This window comes from Paramisgurnus dabryanus, chromosome 13 (genome assembly GCF_030506205.2).
Source record: "Paramisgurnus dabryanus chromosome 13, PD_genome_1.1, whole genome shotgun sequence".
NCBI lineage: Eukaryota > Metazoa > Chordata > Actinopteri > Cypriniformes > Cobitidae > Paramisgurnus > Paramisgurnus dabryanus.
The window spans coordinates 32099326-32119690 of record NC_133349.1 but is presented as its reverse complement, the minus strand read 5'-3'; the positions used below and the strand labels follow the sequence as shown (position 1 = coordinate 32119690).

General features: G+C 43.0%; 26 non-coding genes across 26 annotated transcripts; 12 read left to right on the top strand and 14 right to left on the bottom strand.

Annotated features, from left to right (window-relative positions):
* The first annotated feature begins 12 nt into the window (after positions 1 to 12).
* On the top strand, positions 13 to 84 carry trnad-guc (transfer RNA aspartic acid (anticodon GUC)). The gene has a single exon. It is a non-coding gene; the product is annotated as a tRNA-Asp (tRNA).
* Positions 85 to 736: 652 nt separating this feature from the next.
* LOC141280075 (U5 spliceosomal RNA) lies at positions 737 to 852 on the bottom strand. The gene has a single exon (XR_012334869.1). It is a non-coding gene; the product is annotated as a U5 spliceosomal RNA (small nuclear RNA).
* Positions 853 to 1676: 824 nt separating this feature from the next.
* trnad-guc (transfer RNA aspartic acid (anticodon GUC)) lies at positions 1677 to 1748 on the top strand. The gene has a single exon. It is a non-coding gene; the product is annotated as a tRNA-Asp (tRNA).
* A 111-nt stretch (positions 1749 to 1859) lies between these two features.
* On the bottom strand, positions 1860 to 1931 carry trnag-ucc (transfer RNA glycine (anticodon UCC)). The gene has a single exon. It is a non-coding gene; the product is annotated as a tRNA-Gly (tRNA).
* Positions 1932 to 2125: 194 nt separating this feature from the next.
* Positions 2126 to 2197, top strand: trnad-guc (transfer RNA aspartic acid (anticodon GUC)). The gene has a single exon. It is a non-coding gene; the product is annotated as a tRNA-Asp (tRNA).
* Positions 2198 to 2849: 652 nt separating this feature from the next.
* On the bottom strand, positions 2850 to 2965 carry LOC135728382 (U5 spliceosomal RNA). Its single transcript, XR_010525528.2, has one exon. It is a non-coding gene; the product is annotated as a U5 spliceosomal RNA (small nuclear RNA).
* Positions 2966 to 3789: 824 nt separating this feature from the next.
* trnad-guc (transfer RNA aspartic acid (anticodon GUC)) lies at positions 3790 to 3861 on the top strand. Its single transcript has one exon. It is a non-coding gene; the product is annotated as a tRNA-Asp (tRNA).
* Positions 3862 to 4513: 652 nt separating this feature from the next.
* Positions 4514 to 4629, bottom strand: LOC141280139 (U5 spliceosomal RNA). Its single transcript, XR_012334932.1, has one exon. It is a non-coding gene; the product is annotated as a U5 spliceosomal RNA (small nuclear RNA).
* An 824-nt stretch (positions 4630 to 5453) lies between these two features.
* On the top strand, positions 5454 to 5525 carry trnad-guc (transfer RNA aspartic acid (anticodon GUC)). Its single transcript has one exon. It is a non-coding gene; the product is annotated as a tRNA-Asp (tRNA).
* Positions 5526 to 5636: 111 nt separating this feature from the next.
* On the bottom strand, positions 5637 to 5708 carry trnag-ucc (transfer RNA glycine (anticodon UCC)). Its single transcript has one exon. It is a non-coding gene; the product is annotated as a tRNA-Gly (tRNA).
* A 918-nt stretch (positions 5709 to 6626) lies between these two features.
* On the bottom strand, positions 6627 to 6742 carry LOC141280074 (U5 spliceosomal RNA). Its single transcript, XR_012334868.1, has one exon. It is a non-coding gene; the product is annotated as a U5 spliceosomal RNA (small nuclear RNA).
* Positions 6743 to 7749: 1007 nt separating this feature from the next.
* Positions 7750 to 7821, bottom strand: trnag-ucc (transfer RNA glycine (anticodon UCC)). Its single transcript has one exon. It is a non-coding gene; the product is annotated as a tRNA-Gly (tRNA).
* Positions 7822 to 8015: 194 nt separating this feature from the next.
* trnad-guc (transfer RNA aspartic acid (anticodon GUC)) lies at positions 8016 to 8087 on the top strand. The gene has a single exon. It is a non-coding gene; the product is annotated as a tRNA-Asp (tRNA).
* A 652-nt stretch (positions 8088 to 8739) lies between these two features.
* LOC135728384 (U5 spliceosomal RNA) lies at positions 8740 to 8855 on the bottom strand. The gene has a single exon (XR_010525531.1). It is a non-coding gene; the product is annotated as a U5 spliceosomal RNA (small nuclear RNA).
* Positions 8856 to 9679: 824 nt separating this feature from the next.
* trnad-guc (transfer RNA aspartic acid (anticodon GUC)) lies at positions 9680 to 9751 on the top strand. The gene has a single exon. It is a non-coding gene; the product is annotated as a tRNA-Asp (tRNA).
* A 111-nt stretch (positions 9752 to 9862) lies between these two features.
* On the bottom strand, positions 9863 to 9934 carry trnag-ucc (transfer RNA glycine (anticodon UCC)). The gene has a single exon. It is a non-coding gene; the product is annotated as a tRNA-Gly (tRNA).
* A 194-nt stretch (positions 9935 to 10128) lies between these two features.
* trnad-guc (transfer RNA aspartic acid (anticodon GUC)) lies at positions 10129 to 10200 on the top strand. Its single transcript has one exon. It is a non-coding gene; the product is annotated as a tRNA-Asp (tRNA).
* A 652-nt stretch (positions 10201 to 10852) lies between these two features.
* Positions 10853 to 10968, bottom strand: LOC135728383 (U5 spliceosomal RNA). Its single transcript, XR_010525529.1, has one exon. It is a non-coding gene; the product is annotated as a U5 spliceosomal RNA (small nuclear RNA).
* Positions 10969 to 11792: 824 nt separating this feature from the next.
* trnad-guc (transfer RNA aspartic acid (anticodon GUC)) lies at positions 11793 to 11864 on the top strand. The gene has a single exon. It is a non-coding gene; the product is annotated as a tRNA-Asp (tRNA).
* A 652-nt stretch (positions 11865 to 12516) lies between these two features.
* LOC141280138 (U5 spliceosomal RNA) lies at positions 12517 to 12632 on the bottom strand. The gene has a single exon (XR_012334931.1). It is a non-coding gene; the product is annotated as a U5 spliceosomal RNA (small nuclear RNA).
* Positions 12633 to 13456: 824 nt separating this feature from the next.
* On the top strand, positions 13457 to 13528 carry trnad-guc (transfer RNA aspartic acid (anticodon GUC)). The gene has a single exon. It is a non-coding gene; the product is annotated as a tRNA-Asp (tRNA).
* Positions 13529 to 13639: 111 nt separating this feature from the next.
* trnag-ucc (transfer RNA glycine (anticodon UCC)) lies at positions 13640 to 13711 on the bottom strand. The gene has a single exon. It is a non-coding gene; the product is annotated as a tRNA-Gly (tRNA).
* A 194-nt stretch (positions 13712 to 13905) lies between these two features.
* On the top strand, positions 13906 to 13977 carry trnad-guc (transfer RNA aspartic acid (anticodon GUC)). The gene has a single exon. It is a non-coding gene; the product is annotated as a tRNA-Asp (tRNA).
* Positions 13978 to 14629: 652 nt separating this feature from the next.
* LOC135728428 (U5 spliceosomal RNA) lies at positions 14630 to 14745 on the bottom strand. The gene has a single exon (XR_010525573.2). It is a non-coding gene; the product is annotated as a U5 spliceosomal RNA (small nuclear RNA).
* Positions 14746 to 15569: 824 nt separating this feature from the next.
* Positions 15570 to 15641, top strand: trnad-guc (transfer RNA aspartic acid (anticodon GUC)). The gene has a single exon. It is a non-coding gene; the product is annotated as a tRNA-Asp (tRNA).
* Positions 15642 to 15752: 111 nt separating this feature from the next.
* trnag-ucc (transfer RNA glycine (anticodon UCC)) lies at positions 15753 to 15824 on the bottom strand. The gene has a single exon. It is a non-coding gene; the product is annotated as a tRNA-Gly (tRNA).
* Positions 15825 to 20365: the final 4541 nt, after the last annotated feature.

The following is a 20365-nucleotide window of genomic DNA, read 5'->3' as shown; positions in this document are numbered from 1 at the left end:
GCAGACGTGAAGTCCTCGTTAGTATAGTGGACAGTATCTCCGCCTGTCACGCGGAAGACCGGGGTTCGATTCCCCGACGGGGAGGTTTCCATTCTGTCTAGACTGCCGATTGAAATGCGAGAGGTATGGTACGAGCTAAACACTACTGGCAGTTTTCACACCTCTTGCCGTCCCTATGTTGGAGTTACCCGGCTGTAGCGGACCCCATCCTAATAACGGCCAAAACTTTACTGATGGTTTTAATGAAGTTTTATTGAGCCTTGATACCTCCAACAGATCACCGTAAGAGCTAACAAACAAGTGGAAAATGCGTATCAGCCTTTATATTCATAAACACTTTGAGTGCATAATTGTGACAAATATAACACAGCATTTACTTGTATCTACAGTTTAAATATATGAACATACACACCTTATGCCCTTTAGGGGGGTGCTAACAAAATACAAAACTTAAAGAGCTGATGAACCGAAGTGCAGATATGCTTTTCACAACCGTGACTGCAATGTATGCTGACGCTTTTCAAAAGAAATGTCCCACGTTTATACCAAACCGGAACATCATCATATAGCTCCAATAACTCAAAATATGTCAAAATATAATTTAATTAAATTTAATTTAAAATAAAGAAAACATTTAGATGCGCCTGCTACACCGGCGCTTTTGCTTAAAGCCACCGAACACCTTGCGACAAGCAAAACCATAACGAAAGACTTTCTGCATTTGGACATGTTACGTAGCTCTGCCGTGAGCAGAGCACCCAAAAATACAATAAACTCACAATGGTCCCCCTCCACGGAAATCTTTAGTAAAAGGCGAAAGATTTATGCGTAATTGAAGGAAAACTTGAGTTATGCCCAGCAAACCTCGACCCAGTGTGCTCCCTGTGCAACACCATCATGTTCAAAAAGGGTAATTTCTGATTCAGGATCCAACCAGACGCTTCCACCTGGGAGGAGCAAAAGAGACAGAAATACCTTCCTGTCCAAAATAAAGGCACAGGCACAGGCTACTAACATGTCGCAGTATGATCATTTGCTCAGAGGTATTGGGGAATGAACCTCTGTGCACATTACACAGAGGATGCACCGGCACAGGTTACCTCCAATCTCCATCCCATTAGGTTTTCAAATCTCAAAAATCAAAATAATAAATGCCACCACAAAAATAACAGAAGAGGAATTTTCTTCCAAGTCAGGGGATTCCTTATTAATTTCCATAGCCTCTAGAAATAAAGAAAGAAAAGGCCCCAACAGAAGAACAGGGTCTAAGACCTTCAGCTTAAGAGATCATTTTCACTTCAAAACTTTTTTGGGGGGTTAAGATAGTTGATGTTAGGGCAGGGTGTAGTTTAGGGTTAGTTTTTTTGTTAAACAGTAAAAAAGCAAGGGGGAAGGGTCGGTTTAAGCTTCAGGGCAGGGTAGGGTTTTCCTTTTTAAAGGACCTATCTAAGGGTTTACTGATATTGGGGTAAGGATGTGAGTTGGCTGGGGCAGTAGAAGGGAATGTTTTTTAAAAAAAGAAGAAAATAATTTTTTAAAAATATAAACAAACACACAAAATAAACCGAAAACGGGGGAATAAACAGCAAGGCTGTCCTCACAAGTGGGAAGTATGTGTGTTGTAGGCTGAGGTCTGGATTGACGATTCGGCTCGACGGCTCAGCCTGGTCGTCTGATCCTCGTTAGTATAGTGGACAGTATCTCCGCCTGTCACGCGGAAGACCGGGGTTCGATTCCCCGACGGGGAGAGCTCCTTTTTCTTTGACTCTCAAACATCTTGCACGACCCACCGTTACACGTCTAATCGGCTGAACGAATGCGTTGCTCTCCTTCTCACGATGGGGTCGAGCAAAAAGCAATGCGTTGGCCGGGAATCGAACCCAGGTCAACTGCTTGGAAGGCAGCTATGCTCACCACTATACCACCAACGCAGGCAGAAGGTCGTTGCTCAACAGGACTTGTCAGAACCAACTCTTGTTTCAGAGCTGCACTGAATTGATCACGGATTCAGTCGATTCCCTTCCATGCCTCCTGCTGGTATCTGTAACTTGATAGACACAGAAACCCAAGAGTACTCTATCGACAGGGGGGTTGGCCGGCGTGACGCGCGCATGCAGACGTGAAGTCCTCGTTAGTATAGTGGACAGTATCTCCGCCTGTCACGCGGAAGACCGGGGTTCGATTCCCCGACGGGGAGGTTTCCATTCTGTCTAGTCTGCCGATTGAAATGCGAGAGGTATGGTACGAGCTAAACACTACTGGCAGTTTTCACACCTCTTGCCGTCCCTATGTTGGAGTTACCCGGCTGTAGCGGACCCCATCCTAATAACGGCCAAAACTTTACTGATGGTTTTAATGAAGTTTTATTGAGCCTTGATACCTCCAACAGATCACCGTAAGAGCTAACAAACAAGTGGAAAATGCGTATCAGCCTTTATATTCATAAACACTTTGAGTGCATAATTGTGACAAATATAACACAGCATTTACTTGTATCTACAGTTTAAATATATGAACATACACACCTTATGCCCTTTAGGGGGGTGCTAACAAAATACAAAACTTAAAGAGCTGATGAACCGAAGTGCAGATATGCTTTTCACAACCGTGACTGCAATGTATGCTGACGCTTTTCAAAAGAAATGTCCCACGTTTATACCAAACCGGAACATCATCATATAGCTCCAATAACTCAAAATATGTCAAAATATAATTTAATTAAATTTAATTTAAAATAAAGAAAACATTTAGATGCGCCTGCTACACCGGCGCTTTTGCTTAAAGCCACCGAACACCTTGCGACAAGCAAAACCATAACGAAAGACTTTCTGCATTTGGACATGTTACGTAGCTCTGCCGTGAGCAGAGCACCCAAAAATACAATAAACTCACAATGGTCCCCCTCCACGGAAATCTTTAGTAAAAGGCGAAAGATTTATGCGTAATTGAAGGAAAACTTGAGTTATGCCCAGCAAACCTCGACCCAGTGTGCTCCCTGTGCAACACCATCATGTTCAAAAAGGGTAATTTCTGATTCAGGATCCAACCAGACGCTTCCACCTGGGAGGAGCAAAAGAGACAGAAATACCTTCCTGTCCAAAATAAAGGCACAGGCACAGGCTACTAACATGTCGCAGTATGATCATTTGCTCAGAGGTATTGGGGAATGAAACTCTGTGCACATTACACAGAGGATGCACCGGCACAGGTTACCTCCAATCTCCATCCCATTAGGTTTTCAAATCTCAAAAATCAAAATAATAAATGCCACCACAAAAATAACAGAAGAGGAATTTTCTTCCAAGTCAGGGGATTCCTTATTAATTTCCATAGCCTCTAGAAATAAAGAAAGAAAAGGCCCCAACAGAAGAACAGGGTCTAAGACCTTCAGCTTAAGAGATCATTTTCACTTCAAAACTTTTTTTGGGGGTTAAGATAGTTGATGTTAGGGCAGGGTGTAGTTTAGGGTTAGTTTTTTTGTTAAACAGTAAAAAAGCAAGGGGGAAGGGTCGGTTTAAGCTTCAGGGCAGGGTAGGGTTTTCCTTTTTAAAGGACCTATCTAAGGGTTTACTGATATTGGGGTAAGGATGTGAGTTGGCTGGGGCAGTAGAAGGGAATGTTTTTTAAAAAAAGAAGAAAATAATTTTTTTAAAATATAAACAAACACACAAAATAAACCGAAAACGGGGGAATAAACAGCAAGGCTGTCCTCACAAGTGGGAAGTATGTGTGTTGTAGGCTGAGGTCTGGATTGACGATTCGGCTCGACGGCTCAGCCTGGTCGTCTGATCCTCGTTAGTATAGTGGACAGTATCTCCGCCTGTCACGCGGAAGACCGGGGTTCGATTCCCCGACGGGGAGGTTTCCATTCTGTCTAGACTGCCGATTGAAATGCGAGAGGTATGGTACGAGCTAAACACTACTGGCAGTTTTCACACCTCTTGCCGTCCCTATGTTGGAGTTACCCGGCTGTAGCGGACCCCATCCTAATAACGGCCAAAACTTTACTGATGGTTTTAATGAAGTTTTATTGAGCCTTGATACCTCCAACAGATCACCGTAAGAGCTAACAAACAAGTGGAAAATGCGTATCAGCCTTTATATTCATAAACACTTTGAGTGCATAATTGTGACAAATATAACACAGCATTTACTTGTATCTACAGTTTAAATATATGAACATACACACCTTATGCCCTTTAGGGGGGTGCTAACAAAATACAAAACTTAAAGAGCTGATGAACCGAAGTGCAGATATGCTTTTCACAACCGTGACTGCAATGTATGCTGACGCTTTTCAAAAGAAATGTCCCACGTTTATACCAAACCGGAACATCATCATATAGCTCCAATAACTCAAAATATGTCACAATATAATTTAATTAAATTTAATTTAAAATAAAGAAAACATTTAGATGCGCCTGCTACACCGGCGCTTTTGCTTAAAGCCACCGAACACCTTGCGACAAGCAAAACCATAACGAAAGACTTTCTGCATTTGGACGTGTTACGTAGCTCTGCCGTGAGCAGAGCACCCAAAAATACAATAAACTCACAATGGTCCCCCTCCACGGAAACCTTTAGTAAAAGGCGAAAGATTTATGCGTAATTGAAGGAAAACTTGAGTTATGCCCAGCAAACCTCGACCCAGTGTGGTCCCTGTGCAACACCATCATGTTCAAAAAGGGTAATTTCTGATTCAGGATCCAACCAGACGCTTCCACCTGGGAGGAGCAAAAGAGACAGAAATACCTTCCTGTCCAAAATAAAGGCACAGGCACAGGCTACTAACATGTCGCAGTATGATCATTTGCTCAGAGGTATTGGGGAATGAAACTCTGTGCACATTACACAGAGGATGCACCGGCACAGGTTACCTCCAATCTCCATCCCATTAGGTTTTCAAATCTCAAAAATCAAAATAATAAATGCCACCACAAAAATAACAGAAGAGGAATTTTCTTCCAAGTCAGGGGATTCCTTATTAATTTCCATAGCCTCTAGAAATAAAGAAAGAAAAGGCCCCAACAGAAGAACAGGGTCTAAGACCTTCAGCTTAAGAGATCATTTTCACTTCAAAACTTTTTTTGGGGGTTAAGATAGTTGATGTTAGGGCAGGGTGTAGTTTAGGGTTAGTTTTTTTGTTAAACAGTAAAAAAGCAAGGGGGAAGGGTCGGTTTAAGCTTCAGGGCAGGGTAGGGTTTTCCTTTTTAAAGGACCTATCTAAGGGTTTACTGATATTGGGGTAAGGATGTGAGTTGGCTGGGGCAGTAGAAGGGAATGTTTTTTAAAAAAAGAAGAAAATAATTTTTTTTAAATATAAACAAACACACAAAATAAACCGAAAACGGGGGAATAAACAGCAAGGCTGTCCTCACAAGTGGGAAGTATGTGTGTTGTAGGCTGAGGTCTGGATTGACGATTCGGCTCGACGGCTCAGCCTGGTCGTCTGATCCTCGTTAGTATAGTGGACAGTATCTCCGCCTGTCACGCGGAAGACCGGGGTTCGATTCCCCGACGGGGAGAGCTCCTTTTTCTTTGACTCTCAAACATCTTGCACGACCCACCGTTACACGTCTAATCGGCTGAACGAATGCGTTGCTCTCCTTCTCACGATGGGGTCGAGCAAAAAGCAATGCGTTGGCCGGGAATCGAACCCGGGTCAACTGCTTGGAAGGCAGCTATGCTCACCACTATACCACCAACGCAGGCAGAAGGTCGTTGCTCAACAGGACTTGTCAGAACCAACTCTTGTTTCAGAGCTGCACTGAATTGATCACGGATTCAGTCGATTCCCTTCCATGCCTCCTGCTGGTATCTGTAACTTGATAGACACAGAAACCCAAGAGTACTCTATCGACAGGGGGGTTGGCCGGCGTGACGCGCGCATGCAGACGTGAAGTCCTCGTTAGTATACTGGACAGTATCTCCGCCTGTCACGCGGAAGACCGGGGTTCGATTCCCCGACGGGGAGGTTTCCATTCTGTCTAGACTGCCGATTGAAATGCGAGAGGTATGGTACGAGCTAAACACTACTGGCAGTTTTCACACCTCTTGCCGTCCCTATGTTGGAGTTACCCGGCTGTAGCGGACCCCATCCTAATAACGGCCAAAACTTTACTGATGGTTTTAATGAAGTTTTATTGAGCCTTGATACCTCCAACAGATCACCGTAAGAGCTAACAAACAAGTGGAAAATGCGTATCAGCCTTTATATTCATAAACACTTTGAGTGCATAATTGTGACAAATATAACACAGCATTTACTTGTATCTACAGTTTAAATATATGAACATACACACCTTATGCCCTTTAGGGGAGTGCTAACAAAATACAAAACTTAAAGAACTGATGAACCGAAGTGCAGATATGCTTTTCACAACCGTGACTGCAATGTATGCTGACGCTTTTCAAAAGAAATGTCCCACGTTTATACCAAACCGGAACATCATCATATAGCTCCAATAACTCAAAATATGTCAAAATATAATTTAAATAAATTTAATTTAAAATAAAGAAAACATTTAGATGCGCCTGCTACACCGGCGCTTTTGCTTAAAGCCACCGAACACCTTGCGACAAGCAAAACCATAACGAAAGACTTTCTGCATTTGGACATGTTACGTAGCTCTGCCGTGAGCAGAGCACCCAAAAATACAATAAACTCACAATGGTCCCCCTCCACGGAAATCTTTAGTAAAAGGCGAAAGATTTATGCGTAATTGAAGGAAAACTTGAGTTATGCCCAGCAAACCTCGACCCAGTGTGCTCCCTGTGCAACACCATCATGTTCAAAAAGGGTAATTTCTGATTCAGGATCCAACCAGACGCTTCCACCTGGGAGGAGCAAAAGAGACAGAAATACCTTCCTGTCCAAAATAAAGGCACAGGCACAGGCTACTAACATGTCGCAGTATGATCATTTGCTCAGAGGTATTGGGGAATGAAACTCTGTGCACATTACACAGAGGATGCACCGGCACAGGTTACCTCCAATCTCCATCCCATTAGGTTTTCAAATCTCAAAAATCAAAATAATAAATGCCACCACAAAAATAACAGAAGAGGAATTTTCTTCCAAGTCAGGGGATTCCTTATTAATTTCCATAGCCTCTAGAAATAAAGAAAGAAAAGGCCCCAACAGAAGAACAGGGTCTAAGACCTTCAGCTTAAGAGATCATTTTCACTTCAAAACTTTTTTTGGGGGTTAAGATAGTTGATGTTAGGGCAGGGTGTAGTTTAGGGTTAGTTTTTTTGTTAAACAGTAAAAAAGCAAGGGGGAAGGGTCGGTTTAAGCTTCAGGGCAGGGTAGGGTTTTCCTTTTTAAAGGACCTATCTAAGGGTTTACTGATATTGGGGTAAGGATGTGAGTTGGCTGGGGCAGTAGAAGGGAATGTTTTTTAAAAAAAGAAGAAAATAATTTTTTAAAAATATAAACAAACACACAAAATAAACCGAAAACGGGGGAATAAACAGCAAGGCTGTCCTCACAAGTGGGAAGTATGTGTGTTGTAGGCTGAGGTCTGGATTGACGATTCGGCTCGACGGCTCAGCCTGGTCGTCTGATCCTCGTTAGTATAGTGGACAGTATCTCCGCCTGTCACGCGGAAGACCGGGGTTCGATTCCCCGATGGGGAGAACTCCTTTTTCTTTGACTCTCAAACATCTTGCACGACCCACCGTTACACGTCTAATCGGCTGAACGAATGCGTTGCTCTCCTTCTCACGATGGGGTCGAGCAAAAAGCAATGCGTTGGCCGGGAATCGAACCCGGGTCAACTGCTTGGAAGGCAGCTATGCTCACCACTATACCACCAACGCAGGCAGAAGGTCGTTGCTCAACAGGACTTGTCAGAACCAACTCTTGTTTCAGAGCTGCACTGAATTGATCACGGATTCAGTCGATTCCCTTCCATGCCTCCTGCTGGTATCTGTAACTTGATAGACACAGAAACCCAAGAGTACTCTATCGACAGGGGGGTTGGCCGGCGTGACGCGCGCATGCAGACGTGAAGTCCTCGTTAGTATAGTGGACAGTATCTCCGCCTGTCACGCGGAAGACCGGGGTTCGATTCCCCGACGGGGAGGTTTCCATTCTGTCTAGACTGCCGATTGAAATGCGAGAGGTATGGTACGAGCTAAACACTACTGGCAGTTTTCACACCTCTTGCCGTCCCTATGTTGGAGTTACCCGGCTGTAGCGGACCCCATCCTAATAACGGCCAAAACTTTACTGATGGTTTTAATGAAGTTTTATTGAGCCTTGATACCTCCAACAGATCACCGTAAGAGCTAACAAACAAGTGGAAAATGCGTATCAGCCTTTATATTCATAAACACTTTGAGTGCATAATTGTGACAAATATAACACAGCATTTACTTGTATCTACAGTTTAAATATATGAACATACACACCTTATGCCCTTTAGGGGGGTGCTAACAAAATACAAAACTTAAAGAGCTGATGAACCGAAGTGCAGATATGCTTTTCACAACCGTGACTGCAATGTATGCTGACGCTTTTCAAAAGAAATGTCCCACGTTTATACCAAACCGGAACATCATCATATAGCTCCAATAACTCAAAATATGTCAAAATATAATTTAATTAAATTTAATTTAAAATAAAGAAAACATTTAGATGCGCCTGCTACACCGGCGCTTTTGCTTAAAGCCACCGAACACCTTGCGACAAGCAAAACCATAACGAAAGACTTTCTGCATTTGGACATGTTACGTAGCTCTGCCGTGAGCAGAGCACCCAAAAATACAATAAACTCACAATGGTCCCCCTCCACGGAAATCTTTAGTAAAAGGCGAAAGATTTATGCGTAATTGAAGGAAAACTTGAGTTATGCCCAGCAAACCTCGACCCAGTGTGCTCCCTGTGCAACACCATCATGTTCAAAAAGGGTAATTTCTGATTCAGGATCCAACCAGACGCTTCCACCTGGGAGGAGCAAAAGAGACAGAAATACCTTCCTGTCCAAAATAAAGGCACAGGCACAGGCTACTAACATGTCGCAGTATGATCATTTGCTCAGAGGTATTGGGGAATGAACCTCTGTGCACATTACACAGAGGATGCACCGGCACAGGTTACCTCCAATCTCCATCCCATTAGGTTTTCAAATCTCAAAAATCAAAATAATAAATGCCACCACAAAAATAACAGAAGAGGAATTTTCTTCCAAGTCAGGGGATTCCTTATTAATTTCCATAGCCTCTAGAAATAAAGAAAGAAAAGGCCCCAACAGAAGAACAGGGTCTAAGACCTTCAGCTTAAGAGATCATTTTCACTTCAAAACTTTTTTGGGGGGTTAAGATAGTTGATGTTAGGGCAGGGTGTAGTTTAGGGTTAGTTTTTTTGTTAAACAGTAAAAAAGCAAGGGGGAAGGGTCGGTTTAAGCTTCAGGGCAGGGTAGGGTTTTCCTTTTTAAAGGACCTATCTAAGGGTTTACTGATATTGGGGTAAGGATGTGAGTTGGCTGGGGCAGTAGAAGGGAATGTTTTTTAAAAAAAGAAGAAAATAATTTTTTAAAAATATAAACAAACACACAAAATAAACCGAAAACGGGGGAATAAACAGCAAGGCTGTCCTCACAAGTGGGAAGTATGTGTGTTGTAGGCTGAGGTCTGGATTGACGATTCGGCTCGACGGCTCAGCCTGGTCGTCTGATCCTCGTTAGTATAGTGGACAGTATCTCCGCCTGTCACGCGGAAGACCGGGGTTCGATTCCCCGACGGGGAGAGCTCCTTTTTCTTTGACTCTCAAACATCTTGCACGACCCACCGTTACACGTCTAATCGGCTGAACGAATGCGTTGCTCTCCTTCTCACGATGGGGTCGAGCAAAAAGCAATGCGTTGGCCGGGAATCGAACCCAGGTCAACTGCTTGGAAGGCAGCTATGCTCACCACTATACCACCAACGCAGGCAGAAGGTCGTTGCTCAACAGGACTTGTCAGAACCAACTCTTGTTTCAGAGCTGCACTGAATTGATCACGGATTCAGTCGATTCCCTTCCATGCCTCCTGCTGGTATCTGTAACTTGATAGACACAGAAACCCAAGAGTACTCTATCGACAGGGGGGTTGGCCGGCGTGACGCGCGCATGCAGACGTGAAGTCCTCGTTAGTATAGTGGACAGTATCTCCGCCTGTCACGCGGAAGACCGGGGTTCGATTCCCCGACGGGGAGGTTTCCATTCTGTCTAGTCTGCCGATTGAAATGCGAGAGGTATGGTACGAGCTAAACACTACTGGCAGTTTTCACACCTCTTGCCGTCCCTATGTTGGAGTTACCCGGCTGTAGCGGACCCCATCCTAATAACGGCCAAAACTTTACTGATGGTTTTAATGAAGTTTTATTGAGCCTTGATACCTCCAACAGATCACCGTAAGAGCTAACAAACAAGTGGAAAATGCGTATCAGCCTTTATATTCATAAACACTTTGAGTGCATAATTGTGACAAATATAACACAGCATTTACTTGTATCTACAGTTTAAATATATGAACATACACACCTTATGCCCTTTAGGGGGGTGCTAACAAAATACAAAACTTAAAGAGCTGATGAACCGAAGTGCAGATATGCTTTTCACAACCGTGACTGCAATGTATGCTGACGCTTTTCAAAAGAAATGTCCCACGTTTATACCAAACCGGAACATCATCATATAGCTCCAATAACTCAAAATATGTCAAAATATAATTTAATTAAATTTAATTTAAAATAAAGAAAACATTTAGATGCGCCTGCTACACCGGCGCTTTTGCTTAAAGCCACCGAACACCTTGCGACAAGCAAAACCATAACGAAAGACTTTCTGCATTTGGACATGTTACGTAGCTCTGCCGTGAGCAGAGCACCCAAAAATACAATAAACTCACAATGGTCCCCCTCCACGGAAATCTTTAGTAAAAGGCGAAAGATTTATGCGTAATTGAAGGAAAACTTGAGTTATGCCCAGCAAACCTCGACCCAGTGTGCTCCCTGTGCAACACCATCATGTTCAAAAAGGGTAATTTCTGATTCAGGATCCAACCAGACGCTTCCACCTGGGAGGAGCAAAAGAGACAGAAATACCTTCCTGTCCAAAATAAAGGCACAGGCACAGGCTACTAACATGTCGCAGTATGATCATTTGCTCAGAGGTATTGGGGAATGAAACTCTGTGCACATTACACAGAGGATGCACCGGCACAGGTTACCTCCAATCTCCATCCCATTAGGTTTTCAAATCTCAAAAATCAAAATAATAAATGCCACCACAAAAATAACAGAAGAGGAATTTTCTTCCAAGTCAGGGGATTCCTTATTAATTTCCATAGCCTCTAGAAATAAAGAAAGAAAAGGCCCCAACAGAAGAACAGGGTCTAAGACCTTCAGCTTAAGAGATCATTTTCACTTCAAAACTTTTTTTGGGGGTTAAGATAGTTGATGTTAGGGCAGGGTGTAGTTTAGGGTTAGTTTTTTTGTTAAACAGTAAAAAAGCAAGGGGGAAGGGTCGGTTTAAGCTTCAGGGCAGGGTAGGGTTTTCCTTTTTAAAGGACCTATCTAAGGGTTTACTGATATTGGGGTAAGGATGTGAGTTGGCTGGGGCAGTAGAAGGGAATGTTTTTTAAAAAAAGAAGAAAATAATTTTTTTAAAATATAAACAAACACACAAAATAAACCGAAAACGGGGGAATAAACAGCAAGGCTGTCCTCACAAGTGGGAAGTATGTGTGTTGTAGGCTGAGGTCTGGATTGACGATTCGGCTCGACGGCTCAGCCTGGTCGTCTGATCCTCGTTAGTATAGTGGACAGTATCTCCGCCTGTCACGCGGAAGACCGGGGTTCGATTCCCCGACGGGGAGGTTTCCATTCTGTCTAGACTGCCGATTGAAATGCGAGAGGTATGGTACGAGCTAAACACTACTGGCAGTTTTCACACCTCTTGCCGTCCCTATGTTGGAGTTACCCGGCTGTAGCGGACCCCATCCTAATAACGGCCAAAACTTTACTGATGGTTTTAATGAAGTTTTATTGAGCCTTGATACCTCCAACAGATCACCGTAAGAGCTAACAAACAAGTGGAAAATGCGTATCAGCCTTTATATTCATAAACACTTTGAGTGCATAATTGTGACAAATATAACACAGCATTTACTTGTATCTACAGTTTAAATATATGAACATACACACCTTATGCCCTTTAGGGGGGTGCTAACAAAATACAAAACTTAAAGAGCTGATGAACCGAAGTGCAGATATGCTTTTCACAACCGTGACTGCAATGTATGCTGACGCTTTTCAAAAGAAATGTCCCACGTTTATACCAAACCGGAACATCATCATATAGCTCCAATAACTCAAAATATGTCACAATATAATTTAATTAAATTTAATTTAAAATAAAGAAAACATTTAGATGCGCCTGCTACACCGGCGCTTTTGCTTAAAGCCACCGAACACCTTGCGACAAGCAAAACCATAACGAAAGACTTTCTGCATTTGGACGTGTTACGTAGCTCTGCCGTGAGCAGAGCACCCAAAAATACAATAAACTCACAATGGTCCCCCTCCACGGAAACCTTTAGTAAAAGGCGAAAGATTTATGCGTAATTGAAGGAAAACTTGAGTTATGCCCAGCAAACCTCGACCCAGTGTGGTCCCTGTGCAACACCATCATGTTCAAAAAGGGTAATTTCTGATTCAGGATCCAACCAGACGCTTCCACCTGGGAGGAGCAAAAGAGACAGAAATACCTTCCTGTCCAAAATAAAGGCACAGGCACAGGCTACTAACATGTCGCAGTATGATCATTTGCTCAGAGGTATTGGGGAATGAAACTCTGTGCACATTACACAGAGGATGCACCGGCACAGGTTACCTCCAATCTCCATCCCATTAGGTTTTCAAATCTCAAAAATCAAAATAATAAATGCCACCACAAAAATAACAGAAGAGGAATTTTCTTCCAAGTCAGGGGATTCCTTATTAATTTCCATAGCCTCTAGAAATAAAGAAAGAAAAGGCCCCAACAGAAGAACAGGGTCTAAGACCTTCAGCTTAAGAGATCATTTTCACTTCAAAACTTTTTTTGGGGGTTAAGATAGTTGATGTTAGGGCAGGGTGTAGTTTAGGGTTAGTTTTTTTGTTAAACAGTAAAAAAGCAAGGGGGAAGGGTCGGTTTAAGCTTCAGGGCAGGGTAGGGTTTTCCTTTTTAAAGGACCTATCTAAGGGTTTACTGATATTGGGGTAAGGATGTGAGTTGGCTGGGGCAGTAGAAGGGAATGTTTTTTAAAAAAAGAAGAAAATAATTTTTTTTAAATATAAACAAACACACAAAATAAACCGAAAACGGGGGAATAAACAGCAAGGCTGTCCTCACAAGTGGGAAGTATGTGTGTTGTAGGCTGAGGTCTGGATTGACGATTCGGCTCGACGGCTCAGCCTGGTCGTCTGATCCTCGTTAGTATAGTGGACAGTATCTCCGCCTGTCACGCGGAAGACCGGGGTTCGATTCCCCGACGGGGAGAGCTCCTTTTTCTTTGACTCTCAAACATCTTGCACGACCCACCGTTACACGTCTAATCGGCTGAACGAATGCGTTGCTCTCCTTCTCACGATGGGGTCGAGCAAAAAGCAATGCGTTGGCCGGGAATCGAACCCGGGTCAACTGCTTGGAAGGCAGCTATGCTCACCACTATACCACCAACGCAGGCAGAAGGTCGTTGCTCAACAGGACTTGTCAGAACCAACTCTTGTTTCAGAGCTGCACTGAATTGATCACGGATTCAGTCGATTCCCTTCCATGCCTCCTGCTGGTATCTGTAACTTGATAGACACAGAAACCCAAGAGTACTCTATCGACAGGGGGGTTGGCCGGCGTGACGCGCGCATGCAGACGTGAAGTCCTCGTTAGTATAGTGGACAGTATCTCCGCCTGTCACGCGGAAGACCGGGGTTCGATTCCCCGACGGGGAGGTTTCCATTCTGTCTAGACTGCCGATTGAAATGCGAGAGGTATGGTACGAGCTAAACACTACTGGCAGTTTTCACACCTCTTGCCGTCCCTATGTTGGAGTTACCCGGCTGTAGCGGACCCCATCCTAATAACGGCCAAAACTTTACTGATGGTTTTAATGAAGTTTTATTGAGCCTTGATACCTCCAACAGATCACCGTAAGAGCTAACAAACAAGTGGAAAATGCGTATCAGCCTTTATATTCATAAACACTTTGAGTGCATAATTGTGACAAATATAACACAGCATTTACTTGTATCTACAGTTTAAATATATGAACATACACACCTTATGCCCTTTAGGGGGGTGCTAACAAAATACAAAACTTAAAGAGCTGATGAACCGAAGTGCAGATATGCTTTTCACAACCGTGACTGCAATGTATGCTGACGCTTTTCAAAAGAAATGTCCCACGTTTATACCAAACCGGAACATCATCATATAGCTCCAATAACTCAAAATATGTCAAAATATAATTTAAATAAATTAAATTTAAAATAAAGAAAACATTTAGATGCGCCTGCTACACCGGCGCTTTTGCTTAAAGCCACCGAACACCTTGCGACAAGCAAAACCATAACGAAAGACTTTCTGCATTTGGACATGTTACGTAGCTCTGCCGTGAGCAGAGCACCCAAAAATACAATAAACTCACAATGGTCCCCCTCCACGGAAATCTTTAGTAAAAGGCGAAAGATTTATGCGTAATTGAAGGAAAACTTGAGTTATGCCCAGCAAACCTCGACCCAGTGTGCTCCCTGTGCAACACCATCATGTTCAAAAAGGGTAATTTCTGATTCAGGATCCAACCAGACGCTTCCACCTGGGAGGAGCAAAAGAGACAGAAATACCTTCCTGTCCAAAATAAAGGCACAGGCACAGGCTACTAACATGTCGCAGTATGATCATTTGCTCAGAGGTATTGGGGAATGAAACTCTGTGCACATTACACAGAGGATGCACCGGCACAGGTTACCTCCAATCTCCATCCCATTAGGTTTTCAAATCTCAAAAATCAAAATAATAAATGCCACCACAAAAATAACAGAAGAGGAATTTTCTTCCAAGTCAGGGGATTCCTTATTAATTTCCATAGCCTCTAGAAATAAAGAAAGAAAAGGCCCCAACAGAAGAACAGGGTCTAAGACCTTCAGCTTAAGAGATCATTTTCACTTCAAAACTTTTTTTGGGGGTTAAGATAGTTGATGTTAGGGCAGGGTGTAGTTTAGGGTTAGTTTTTTTGTTAAACAGTAAAAAAGCAAGGGGGAAGGGTCGGTTTAAGCTTCAGGGCAGGGTAGGGTTTTCCTTTTTAAAGGACCTATCTAAGGGTTTACTGATATTGGGGTAAGGATGTGAGTTGGCTGGGGCAGTAGAAGGGAATGTTTTTTAAAAAAAGAAGAAAATAATTTTTTAAAAATATAAACAAACACACAAAATAAACCGAAAACGGGGGAATAAACAGCAAGGCTGTCCTCACAAGTGGGAAGTATGTGTGTTGTAGGCTGAGGTCTGGATTGACGATTCGGCTCGACGGCTCAGCCTGGTCGTCTGATCCTCGTTAGTATAGTGGACAGTATCTCCGCCTGTCACGCGGAAGACCGGGGTTCGATTCCCCGACGGGGAGAGCTCCTTTTTCTTTGACTCTCAAACATCTTGCACGACCCACCGTTACACGTCTAATCGGCTGAACGAATGCGTTGCTCTCCTTCTCACGATGGGGTCGAGCAAAAAGCAATGCGTTGGCCGGGAATCGAACCCAGGTCAACTGCTTGGAAGGCAGCTATGCTCACCACTATACCACCAACGCAGGCAGAAGGTCGTTGCTCAACAGGACTTGTCAGAACCAACTCTTGTTTCAGAGCTGCACTGAATTGATCACGGATTCAGTCGATTCCCTTCCATGCCTCCTGCTGGTATCTGTAACTTGATAGACACAGAAACCCAAGAGTACTCTATCGACAGGGGGGTTGGCCGGCGTGACGCGCGCATGCAGACGTGAAGTCCTCGTTAGTATAGTGGACAGTATCTCCGCCTGTCACGCGGAAGACTGGGGTTCGATTCCCCGACGGGGAGGTTTCCATTCTGTCTAGACTGCCGATTGAAATGCGAGAGGTATGGTACGAGCTAAACACTACTGGCAGTTTTCACACCTCTTGCCGTCCCTATGTTGGAGTTACCCGGCTGTAGCGGACCCCATCCTAATAACGGCCAAAACTTTACTGATGGTTTTAATGAAGTTTTATTGAGCCTTGATACCTCCAACAGATCACCGTAAGAGCTAACAAACAAGTGGAAAATGCGTATCAGCCTTTATATTCATAAACACTTTGAGTGCATAATTGTGACAAATATAACACAGCATTTACTTGTATCTACAGTTTAAATATATGAACATACACACCTTATGCCCTTTAGGGGGGTGCTAACAAAATACAAAACTTAAAGAGCTGATGAACCGAAGTGCAGATATGCTTTTCACAACCGTGACTGCAATGTATGCTGACGCTTTTCAAAAGAAATGTCCCACGTTTATACCAAACCGGAACATCATCATATAGCTCCAATATCTCAAAATATGTCAAAATATAATTTAAATAAATTTAATTTAAAATAAAGAAAACATTTAGATGCGCCTGCTACACCGGCGCTTTTGCTTAAAGCCACCGAACACCTTGCGACTAGGGATGGCTGACGCGAAACAGTCGTTCCGAAGCTTTGCGAGATCCCGAAGCGCAGATGTGTCGAAACACTGATCCGAAGCGTGATTCAAAACACCCATGTCACGTGACTATGACCAAGCGAAGCCTCGAAGTGTTTCACTAAATGTTTCATCAGGTGTGGTCTGCCGAATCAGCGTTTGATTGGCACGGTCGGGAACAGACAACACAATCGCACATCTGTATAAAAGTGAAATAAACGCATATTGACCTTGTGGGTTTTTGTGAGAGGAGTTTTTCAAACGCTGGAGAAATTATCTGTAAAAAAGAAGTAGGCAAAGTCCTTCCACACACAGCAGATGTGACATGGTGGCTTGATATATTTTATTAATTTCTTATTGTTTATGTGGTATTTATCTCTATTCAATTTATTTATTAAATAGACCAGCTTATAGTTATTGACAATGATGAGCCTAAAAGCTCATGTAGTTGTCAAACAGATGGTAAAACAACAACAAAAATATGTAACTTAATTGTGACGACGGTAATAACAATGCGTTTCCCGGGGTTCGATCCAAAGGGCTTTTGCATGAGAGTCTAGGACACTATCCACTCTCCCACCTGATCACTTATGTCAATTACACAACATGTGGGATACAATTTGTCAGCGCTCGTCTAAAACCTTGTCAAGGCTGATCTATGGCAATACGTGCAAATGACCACTAGGTGTCACTGTGGAGGAGGTTTCGATCCATGTTTCGAAGCCTCGACACAATTGATTCAACTGTTTCAGTGTTTCACGAAGCCTCGCTCTGCCATAGCCATAGCTCTTTCCATAACCTCTAGAAATAAAGAAAGAAAAGGCCCCAACAGAAGAACTGCTTGGAAGGCAGCTATGCTCACCACTATACCACCAACGCAGGCAGAAGGTTGTTGCTCAACAGGACTTGTCGGAACCAACTCTTGTTTCAGAGCTGCACTGAATTGATCATGGATTCAGTCGATTCCCTTCCATGCCTCCTGCTGGTGTTTGTAACTTGATAGACACAGAAACCCAAGAGTACTCTATCGACAGGGGGGTTGGCCGGCGTGACGCGCGCATGCAGACGTGAAGTCCTCGTTAGTATAGTGGACAGTATCCATTAGATGTATGCTTTTCTGACCTGTCCACACCAGATCGGGAAGCTATGAAGGAGGTGCTGCCCGGCATTCGCAGAGTTAGCGTGCCTCACATCACCCTGACCACAGACGTTCGCAGGCGAACGAGGCGTGCTGCGAGCGAGCACCCATTGCGATGCAGCTTCACGGGCCGCGTTCGGAACGGAGACGCCATCGCCCAGCATGAAAACGGTAATCTGTGAAGGAGGTGCTGCCCGGCATTCGCAGAGTCAGCGTGCCTCACATCACCCTGACCACAGACGTTTGCAGGCGTAGGGACTGTAGGGACTGGATGGCACATAACTTTCTTATGCTAAACTCCAATAAGACTGAGATACTTATTACTGAACCAAATTGCTCCAAACATAATATGTCAGATTACAAGTTGCCCATAGATGGCTGCACGGTGGTGCCATCTTCCACGGTTAAGAATTTAGGCATAATGTTCGACAGCAATCTATCTTTCGATAGTCATATCTCCAACGTCTGCTGCACAGCATTCTTCCATCTTAGAAATATCTCAAAAATATGCCATATGCTGTCTGCATCAGATGCAGAAAAGCTTATCCATGCTTTTATGACCTCTAGAATAGACTATTGTAACTCGTTACTCGGGGGATGCCATGCGAATCAGGTAAACAAGCTACAGCTGGTTCAAAACGCAGCCGCAAGAGTGCTTACTCGCCCTATAAAGTATGACCACATTAGTCCAATTCTGGCATCTTTACACTGGCTACCAGTCAAATATCGCTTACAATTTAAAATATAACTAATCACCTACAAAGCCTTAAATGGCCTAACGCCTTCGTATATTAAAGAATCAGAATACAATCCACCACGTAAACTGCGATCACAAAATTCTGGTCACTTAATTATCCCTAGAATATCAAAAGTGTCTAAAGGTGGTAGATCCTTTTCCTACTTGGCCCCTAAGCTCTGGAATGATTTACCAAATAATGTTCAAGTATCAGACACAGTCGATCAATTTAAATATAAACTTAAGACATTCTTCTTTAACAAAGCATTCACATAAATTGTCCAGTAAATGAACTTATCCCGCAATATTTATTTTGTCTAGAACAAAGCACTAACATACCTCATATGGGTAATATACTATTGCTGCAATAGTTAGCCTGTCTGGAACCGAGCTGACTTAAACCACTATAATGTATGACACTTGCATTACATGCAAACGGCCCCTACGCTAATAGAATTCTGTTTTTGTCTCCCTGTCTCATCCTCAACCCCGAGGACAATGAGACAAACAGACCCAGTTCCTGGTGCTGTGCAGGTCATCACAACACTGATGTTGTCCAGTAACACATAAATTGTCCAGTAAATGAACTTATCCCGCAATATTTATTTTGTCTAGAACAAAGCACTAACATACCTCATATGGGTAATATACTATTGCTGCAATAGTTAGCCTGTCTGGAACCGAGCTGACTTAAACCACTATAATGTATGACACTTGCATTACATGCAAACGGCCCCTACGCTAATAGAATTCTGTTTTTGTCTCCCTGTCTCATCCTCAACCCCGAGGACAATGAGACAAACAGACCCAGTTCCTGGTGCTGTGCAGGTCATCACAACACTGATCTACTGGCTGTCCTTCAACATGATGCCCAGCCGATGCATGACCAACGACCACCGGCTGAACCAGTTTAATCTGCTTACCCACTTCCTATCCCTACCGTGTTTATATATATATATATAAATATATATTAATTTCTTCCAAGGGTTTTTGTCCTTCTAGGAGTTTTTCCCACTGGGTTTTCTCCTAGGGGGTTTTTCGTCCCCGGGAGAGTCAGACAACTTTGGCTTAACTTAGCACTTTACTGTATACGTTACATTATTAATACGCTCGCTTGTATGGTTTAACCTTAGCCGTTATATTCTACTTCGTATAATATCTATTGATTTTCTGTGTTCTCCCCTACATCTACTCATGTAAAGCTGCTTTGCAACAATTAACACTTGTGAAAAGCGCTATATAAATAAAATTGAATTGAATCAACAGCAACTCATAAAATGCTCCATGACACTAAATGCAAAAAAGTTTAACTTATTTATTCATGATATTTTTTAATAAATCAACTATTTTGAGTGTATGACCATAAGGTGCTCTTTCACATTACTAATGGTTATAACTCATTAATTTTGCATCCTGTTAAATTTTGCAAAAACGCCTAAAAACATACCCAACGTAAATTGCATACTGTTGTTGATACATTTTGAGTATATGCATTAGGTTTTGGTCTCTATTGAAAGGGGAGCCTCTGAAGTTTGTTCCAAAATAGTCAAAATCACTGCGAGTCTTATTGTTATTGAGTAATAGAATTTTAAACAGGCTGAAAGAGAAGACAAAAAAATTCAGCCTACTTTTTTTGTAAACAGTTGCTTAAAGATGACTATAGTTGGGAGCTATTAGCTGGAAAACACATTGGGATCACAGCATGAAGCATTACCAAGCAAATGTGATAACAATACCTTAGAACAGGGTTCCCCAAATCTTACCCTGGAGGGCTGG